This window comes from Salvia splendens, chromosome 15, assembly GCF_004379255.2.
Source record: "Salvia splendens isolate huo1 chromosome 15, SspV2, whole genome shotgun sequence".
Classification (NCBI taxonomy): Eukaryota; Viridiplantae; Streptophyta; class Magnoliopsida; order Lamiales; family Lamiaceae; genus Salvia; species Salvia splendens.
Window position 1 is genome coordinate 25150008 of NC_056046.1, and position 9800 is coordinate 25159807.

Consider the following 9800-nt stretch of genomic DNA (forward strand, 5'->3'; position numbering starts at 1 on the left):
GTAGAGAGATAAGGGAATTTCAGGGATGTGCGTTCACTGTTATGGTTATACAAATTCCAACTACAATACCCTAGCACAGTTCTTACTTTGATAGAACGAGTCACCTAGTTTATGCTCATGCGATGCAAACGTTGGTTACAAACATTAGGGTTGTCAATCATAAATACGTAACTCCTAAAAGCTCCTAAGACCCTTGAAAAGTCCTCACTCTCAATTAACAATGCCGTTTTAAAGGAAGCTAATTGTAGTGTCTATTAACTAGACCTAACTCGCCAACCTCCTCTCAGGATTATGTGGCAAGTTATATTAAATCATCACAAAATGTGTCACTCAAACGTGAAGCATTATCAAACAACTTAAGGACGAAACAAAGTAAGAACAAATAGATATTAAATAGATAAAAGAATTGTATAACCAAAGTCGTTACTAACACATCCCTAGAATCTTATGAACTGAGTTACGCATGATAGAATAATCTAAAAACATAGATTGAAGGGAAGACAATGAAATCATAAAACTAAAGCAAATAAAACCCAAAGGTTGAATCTTGTAGCTTTGATGATCTTGAATATTTCTTCAACTCCTTGCACAATGAAGTACTCTAACTTTTAATCTCTAGAAAATATGTTACAAAAAGAGGATCCTAATAATAAAGCTTGAGGGGGTATTTATAGCTGAAAATTCGACATCTTCCAATAAGGAAAATGGTTGCAAAATATCGTAAATCTTGGAGAGAAAGTAGGGCAAAAATTGCTCGCCGCTTTTTCCCAGCGGGCCGCTGCACCTTGGCCACTGGTCGTTGTGGGTTGGTCCGAGGCTTCTGACTCTTGGGCAGCGGTCGCTGCACTTGTTTCAGCGATCGTTGGCTATCATCCCGTAACTTTCTAGACTCTTTGTAGCGGTCGCCACGCCCTTCCCAGCAGTCGCTGGGCGTGTCTTCATTCCATGCACAACTTTCCCGGAGCGGGGCGCTACTGACTTAGTGGTTGTTGAGCGCCAGTGGTGGCCGACGGTGTTGCAGCGGTCGCTGGACGCTCCCACAATCTTCAGATTTCCAACTTCGTCTTCTAGCTATCTTTTTGGGCTCAAATATGCACATTTCTCACAAAACATGTCAAAATACCAAAATAGATAAAACATACAAAATATGGACATGAATTGTAATTTTGACATTAAAAACAGATCAAATAATGGCCTTAAAACCGTGCAAAATCCGAGCGTATCATAAAGCCCCAGACTTTTAATAGATTGAATATAGGTGCCCAAAACAAGAATATCCGTCTATGAATGATATAAATGTTGTTGATTCGTCATAGTAGAGAAGAAAAACGACGCACAAACCTTACTCGAGCTTTGGATCAATGTCCCCAGAGGGAATGAGTATGCCCGCGTGTTTCAACGAGAACACCGAAAAAACCGAATTCAGCATCTGAATCTTTTGAAAGAGTCGACTCAAAAGTATCATTTATCGCTAAAAGTTGTTCTCCTGATGTTCGGAGGTATCAGATACTCAGCAACTATCGGGAGGTGATTTGATCGAGTTGCAGCTCTGGAGTTCCATACTTGGTCAATTATTTTGCAGTCTGTTGTTGAGCTGAAGCCTTAGCTCCTGGTTGTTTGCCGTGTACATCTTCGTCCCTTGAAGCTTCTTCTTGTCTTACCTGAAACGAATTATTCTTTATTCTCGATTTAAAGCAAGAAGGTAATTTCCCCTCATATTACTAACCACTAGGAGACGATTAGCTCTAAGTGCTTAAGTTCATAGCTCCTATGATCGTGAGCTTTGTTCGCATCTCCGTGTGATGGCCATGTTAAAGCGCTCCAACAACATGTTTAGCCCTCAGTATACTGCCAACTCGATAACAATACTTAACGACCAGGAGAGGCTACTCGATAACAATACATGACGACTAGGAGAGGCTTAGCAGGAGCTTCAAAAATAAAATAAAGAATTCCGACTTCAGTTACATAGCAGGAGAGCAAAAAGGCTAAAAAGAAATGAAATCTAAGCAAGTGAACCTGTCAACTGTCTCTATCTCCAAAGCCGAAGATTCAATTTCACCGCTAACCGTAATCAAAAGTTTGATCTCCCCTAAGACTCTTTCAAGCTGATTCCTTCTATCATAATAGAAGTCAGGGTGAAAACTTGAACTACATACATACATATTTTTAAAAAACGGTAAAGCCAACAGATATATAAAAACTGATGTTATTGCAGCTACACCTCCCGATTTGGACCCTTTTATTTGTTTTTTTCCATGGATTTTCATACTAAACATGGCATAAATGTGAGACGTAACCCGAAGCCAATCTTGAAATCATTGTTGTACCTATGGTTTCAAAGTACATATTTCCTCTCCTCTCCACAAACGGAGTCTGCTCCGATGTCTGATTCTTTACTATGGATTTAATTGGGGTCAATCCTACTGCTTCCATGTGGTTTTATAATTGGCATCTATCCCGCCTACTCCTGTCCTATACTAGTGCAATCAGGTCTACTCTTGCGATGCCTATTCTTTTTTGTGCAATTCATCCAACTAATAGGGAATTCGTCACAATGCATTAGTTACCTTTCACAGACTAGCGGAATAAATGCTTAGATGAATAGTTGCAGTGGGACTTCTTACTGTACTTTCAGCGGGTTCGGGTTTGGAAGACGGACTACTATATCACTTCTAAAACTTGTAGCTCTATCGGTACCTAATTTCTTTTTTTTGGTCTGCTTTTCTTTAATACATTGAACACACATATCAACATCTCAAAAGGTAAGTGTGTTTAATATATCATCCGACATAAGTCTATCAATTTTTTTATTTATTTTTGAGATATGACTTAAACGCTTGTGCCATGAATTGCCGAATTTTAAATATTTAATTTTCACTTAGTCCCCTTTGATTCAGCATGTAAAGCTTCTGAGAATGAAGTAACATAATTAAGCATGTAAAGATTGTCATGGACACTTAAGGAAACACTGTCCATAATACCAGAATTATTTGAAGGGAGAAACTTACTATTTCTGAATGAACAAGAGAAACCAAATTTGTCCAAAGCAGAAATAGAAACCAAATTCTGTCTAAAAGACAATACAATAAAGTATCCTTCAAAAACAGAAAAATTTATGTCTTCAATAACAATCTATAATGCCCAATAGCATATACTTTCTCTGATTTGTCATGTAACACTTAGATGTATCTTTCACCATTAATTGATTTCGGAAGCTCACACAGCCTTACATTGATAACCTTATGTGGGTTGTAGCACCGTAATCTACCCACCAATTATCATTATGGACTAAAGCTATATTAATCACATTTACTCACACGAAAACTGGATAATCATCGAGTATTTATCACCACAGGTATGTGTGTATCTCGTGCCAAATATTAATCTTCCTGTGGGCCATCTAATATCCACATTAAAATTCACACACACTTATCGTCCTAACATTCACAGTAAAGATGTCTAGACAAGAGAGGTTACTGTTGCAACGTCTTATTTGACTAATCTATTTTGAACATTAGTAAAACATATCGAGGTACTGCGCATAACATTCACATCAAGTCTTTTGACAGTAATGTGAACTTGTAAGTAGCGACCTCCTTACTGGCAGACACTAACAATAAAATCATGTCAAGTAGTGTCCACCTGTGTGCATCACATTACATACACGAAAACTGAATAATTGTCAGTTATTTATCACCAAAGGTATGTGAGTATCTCGTGCTAAATATTTTATCTTCTTGTGGGCAGACTAATATTCGCATTAATATACACACACAACAAAGGAACATGAGATGCACCAAAAATTTGAATTTAAAGGTTAAAACCTAATACAAACGCTCCTCATGGAGTCGTTGTTAACTTTCTGGAATACAGAGGCTAGCAAGCGAGTCACTGGGTTCGCGTACACTCAGCGAGTCGCAAAATCCTGACGGCCAATCCAGTAATTCCGTAAATTTTTTCCATAAAAATCAACAAAAATCTGAATTTTGATGTTTCAAAGAATGAAATCATTTTAATATAAATATCCCAAAGCAATATCAAAACAATCAAATTAATCCACAAAACACAAATCCTAAACTTTATGGATTCAAATTATAAGCCGGATTGAAAACCCTAATACTTCTTTTCATTAATAAAAGAAAATCATGCTAAGCCATAACCAGATCTCAATTCACCGTATGCGTATATGTATACGGAATCATCTCACACACAAAAAAAGAAATAAGAATTCAATTGTGATTCACGAATAATTTACAAACCCAATACACAAACTAAATTGCCGAACAGCAGTCGACTCAATTCTCAAATCACCCAAACAATTCTCACGGTAAACATGTATGTATAATATAAAACCACAAGATAAAATTTATAGGTAAGAAAGCATGCCATATATTAATAAATTCATAGTACTTGATTTTTAAGAATTGAGAAATGCCATATATTAATAAATTCATAGTACTTGATTTTTAAGAATTGAGAATTCTACACAAGTTATAATATCAAGAAATTAAATCCTTGAATTCCAAAGTACGAGTGAAAATATAAAACCTAATTCCCTTTTCCTAATTCTCAGACAATCATTAATAGAATGGCTCTGATATCGCTTGTTGGAATAATTGAATGGACAATTATATAAAACTCTTTATGATGGTTAACTAAAAACAACGGAGAAGGAGCATAAATCATAAAGCGGAAGCGGACCTTGATCCATATCGAATTAAAAAGCGGAATTACTTTGCAGCGGTTGTGGATCTTGAGACGATCAGAGACGCTCTTCACAATAGTCTGCTGAGAGAATACAGAGATATCGAATCTGGGGACCATAACCCAAGCATATATTTAAATAAAATATAAGCCTCTTTATTTTGTATTCGGTCCCTCATCAAATAGAAAATCTCATATGGTATCTACACTTATTTCCATAACGAATAAATACACTTGTAGCCCAAACTTAATCTTTATTGGATCACTTTAATTGGACAACCGAAAGATAGTCATACACATTAAATTAGCCATGTGGAAGCCCAAATTTCTCACTTCTTTCAAGCACACAAATTTCTGAGACAGGCCGCTGCAGGGTCAAGGGTCGATGGTCGCCAGCGGTTGCTGAGTTAGGTCCAGCGGACCACTGGCCGGCTTGAATGCTCCTGACTTCAAGGTTCGACTCCTAGCCATCTTTTTTGGCTCTATTTTGCACATTTCTCACAAAACATGTCAAAATACCAAAATAGATAAAATGTATAAATAATGGACATGAATTGCAACTCTGACACTCTAAATCGACCAAATAATGGCCTTAAAACAATGCAAAATCCGAGCGTATCACTAATGCAGACCATAAATTAAATTTACTATATTTTTCAAATAGTTTTCTACCTTGGAACCTCATTTAATGTTCATTGAATAAATTCCAAATGGTTAGTTTTATTGAATAATTATTTTTTTCCCAAACACCTTTTGGAGATATTATCATACCTCGCAGCCACATGATTCAATATAATAATATATGTAACATACTCCCTCTGTCCTCAAAGAGTATGAATAATTGGTTCGACGTGAGTTTTAATAAATAAGGGAAAAAGTAAGAGAGAGAGAAAGGGTAGTGGAAATAATGTTAGTGGAGAGTGGAGTCCACACTATTGTAATGGTATAAGTTGTAAATAAAATGATGTGTAGAGGTAATATGTTGTTTGAATATTTCAAAACTAGAAAGTTCATACTTTTCAGGGACGGTCGAAAAAAGAAATAGTTCATACTCTTTGGGGACGGAGGGAGTATAATAGTTATAATTTACTAAAATCCAAAATACTCCCTCCGTCCTACCATATGTGACACATTTCTTTTGTGCACTGGTTTTTTGACAGTGGTATTTAGTGGTTAAATTAAGAGAAAATAAAGTAGGAGTAAGAAAAAAACAGAGAAAAAGTAGGATAGATGCTATAGTAATAGAGAGATAGTGTTGCTTTGTTGCCATAAAAGGGATGTCTCACTTCTAGTGGGACAGTAAAAAAAGGAATACGCCTCACTTATGGTGGGATGGAGGGAATATCATGTTTATTGTGTTACGAAAAATTCACACATATTGATAAATCAATGTAGCATATGATTAAAGGATACATGTCATATGTTATATACAAGGATTAAGAAATACTCCCTCCGTCCATAATAAATGACATACTTTGTTAATGCACAACAAGATTTTAGCAGATGTTGTTTTATGTGTTGAGTGGAGAGAGAAAATATAACTCACTCTGTCCCACAATAAGAGTCACATTTAGTGTAGGCACGAGTTTTAAAAAATGTAAAGAATAGTGAGTTGTAAAAGTTAGTAGAATATGTAGTCCACTTTTTTATATTGGTTTTATAATAGAATGTGAGTGAATTGAGTTAGTAGAATGTGAGACTTATTTATCATTTATGGTAAAAGTGAAATGTGACTCCTATTGTGAGACGGAGGGAGTATATTTATATTAATGTGAATGAGAATTTTTTCTAAAAATTGAAATGTGACATCTTTTGTGGGACAAATAAAAAGGAAAGTGAGACATCTATTATGGGACGGAGGGAGTACTAAACTTCCGAGATTATATATTTCAGTAGATAGCAATAAGGATGTATCCCACCCGGGATGCAATTAAAAAATACTCATTTCGTCCCATAATAGATGACACACTTGAGTAATGACACGGGAAATTATGAGAAATTATTTTGTGTGTTAAATAGATTGAGAAATAGTATATTTATATTAATGTGAGGGATAACTTTTTCCAAAAAAGAAAATGTGACATCTCTTGTGTGACAAACTAAAAAGGAAAGTGTGACATCTATTATGCGACAGAGGGAGTAACTCATTTTAAGTTAATAACTTCCCACCAATATAGGCAGTATGATTTCTGAAATAGAAGCCCATAATTCTGCCACATCATCACTGAGAAATTATTTTTTTTATTTGTACTTTCATGCAAGAAGGGTAAGGTTGTCACATAGAAACTTACCAGTTATAGAAGATCCACAAATTGACGATATTGATGGCCTCACTACATGCTAAATTACAATCTTTATACTCCCTCCGTCCCGGACTACTTGCACTTATTTCCTTTCAGGGCGTCCCAAGTTATTTGCACTATTTCCATTTTTAGTAAAAAATTTCACCTACAGCCGTAATATTTGACTTTGCTATACACTCATTCCTTAATCTCCGTGCCGAAAATGAAACGTGCGAGTAGTGCGGGACGGAGGGAGTATTATTTTAGTTTAATTAAATATACTTTCCTTACATTTTATTCAATCCACGATTGTTGAAGATTTTATACAATCTCTACAATCAACCACCATATATTTATAGATCCATAGTTTTTTTATATCATATATTATCGAAACAATTTGATCCATTTTCAATCAACGATTCGGGTTAATGGGCATGGTACATATATGATTGCATTGAATGCACGTGGCCTTTGCATCTCTATAGCTATCATTTGCATTGCATCCCAATAGTGTCTGGTCTTTGCATCTCAACAGTATCATTTGCATTGCATTCATAAAATGTTGCATCGCACCCTGGTTTCATACTATACAGAGCAATAAATGGGTATCGTAGCTCACGGAGTAGTAGCATTGCACAATGACATGATCGTTAGTTTTTTGACTGAACTGTGAAAATAGGATCACTCTGACAAGAATTTCATTTGTTATGGACCTGTTTTTAAAAAAGTGAATGTTTTAGACCAAATTTGTATTGTCATATGTTAGGGCCAAAATTGACCTTTACTCACTCCTAAAATCCAGTGTAGAAATGTGTCATTTTAGCCGGAACGGAGGGAGTAGTATTTTTTTTATATTTTTATTTAATGTAGAAAGAGAGAAAATAAAAGAGAAAAAATAGAGGAGAGAGATTGTATTGGAAAAGACTTTTATTTAGCCAAATGTAATACGTGTTAAGAAATGATGAACGATTGCGAAGAAAGAAACGTGAAAGTGAAATTTCATATATGAGAAGACTAAGATCGAGGATGAGTTTGAGCTGATTACAAAAAAAAGGGATCGAGAAACTGAATGGGTAAAAACTATTTCTAAAATAGAAAACAAACTATTTAAACCCTATTAGAAACCAACGGCTCTATCTACTCCGACGGACCAGATTAAAAGCCCCAAAATAACCGCATATCCTACGGCTGCTGAAACATGAAGCTCGAGTAAGCTTCTTCTGGTTGTTTCGATCTGACTGATGATCCAAGTTCATGATCTAGCTAACTATCAATTCACAAATCTCCACCTTCATGGTTCAGCTGATGATCACTTCATTTTACGCAAGTTCACAAGCTTCATACACAGTTCAAGCTTGCCTTTTGGTAACGACTTAGTTAACATATCAGCCAAGTTCTTGGCCGTATCCACCTTAAACACCTTTACCCCTTCTCTATTTCTTTCCGAATAAAATGCAAACGTACATCGATATGTTTTCTCATTTCGTGATATACTTGGTGCCTGGCTAAACAAAGGGCACTATTATTATCACAACCGATAGCAACTACCTCTTGTCTTATGCCGAAGTCTCCCAATATACCTTTCAGCCAGAAACTTTCTTTTACCACGGCATTCAATGACATGAACTCAGCTTTAGTGGTCGATAGTGCAACAACTCCTTGAAGGCTGTGTTTCTAGCTGACTACAGATCCATAGAGAGTATATATGTACCCCGACTGGGACTTCCTTGTATTTACATTTCCTGCAAAGTCAGAGTCGCACCAGCCCATCAACACATCACCCTTATGATCATTCATGCCATCGAATAAAATCCCAACATCAATGGTTCCCTTCAAATATTTCATCTGCCACTTCAGCAGACCAAAGCTCTTTTCCATGGCTTGACATGAATCTACTGGTCACTAATACTGCTTGAGGGCCTCATGCTTATCATAGCATACATATCACTCCTAATCATGCTCGCATAAGGAATCTGCTTGCATCTCTTCCTCTTCTGCCTTGCACTTGTGCCTTTGCTCAACTGATAATTTGTAATGTTGGCCCATGGGAATAGACACTTCTTTAACATTCCCAGCTTGAACTTCTTTATCAGTCTTGACACATAATCATCTTGAGTCAACCAGATTGTCTTCTTGCTCCTATTTCTGTGTATGGACATACCCAAGATTCTTTTTGCTAGTCCCAAATCCTTCATGTCAAATGCTGCTTTGATATCCTTTTTCACCTTCTGAACCTCAATATTACAGGCCCAGCCCAGAACATGTCATCAACAAATAATAGTAGATAAGCAGCATCAGCTCCATTTTCATGCACACTCATCATATTTTGATTTTAAGAAAACATTTCCCAACATGTGATCATCGAATTTTTTATGCCATCGCCTACTAGCTTGCTTCAAACCGAAGATGTTTTTCTTGAGTAGACATACTTTCCCTTCATCCCCTGGTTTGATAAAGCCTTCTGGCTGAGCCATGTAGATGGTCTCCCTTAAATCACCATGTAAAAAGGCCGTCTTCACATCCAACTGTTCTAACTCCCAATTTCTTTTAGCTACTATGGCAAGCAGAATGCTGATAGATGTGTGTTTGACAATAGGAGAGAAAACCTCATCAAAGTCTATCCTATATTCTTGTGTGAAACCTCTAGCCATAAGTATAGCTTTAAATCTAACTTTGTCATTTTCAGCAGCTTCTATCTTCTTCTTGAAGATCCACTTACAACTCACTACTCTCCTGCCTTCTAGCCTTTCTACCCGTCACGACCGCCCATACCAGGGGTATCACAAACGCGGCGATCGTGACCGACATGCA

The 9800-nt window shown here is 36.5% G+C and overlaps 1 long non-coding RNA gene across 2 annotated transcripts; it reads right to left on the reverse strand.

The window, feature by feature from the left end:
* Positions 1–529: 529 nt before the first annotated feature.
* Positions 530–2500, reverse strand: LOC121767824. 2 transcript variants are annotated; one of them, XR_006043213.1, is made up of 4 exons: positions 2331–2500; positions 2020–2115; positions 1727–1931; positions 530–1661 (listed from the first exon to the last, which is right to left on the reverse strand). It is a non-coding gene; the product is annotated as an uncharacterized LOC121767824 (long non-coding RNA). The 2 variants fall into 2 exon arrangements; XR_006043212.1 differs by having other exon boundaries at positions 2020–2118.
* Positions 2501–9800: the final 7300 nt, after the last annotated feature.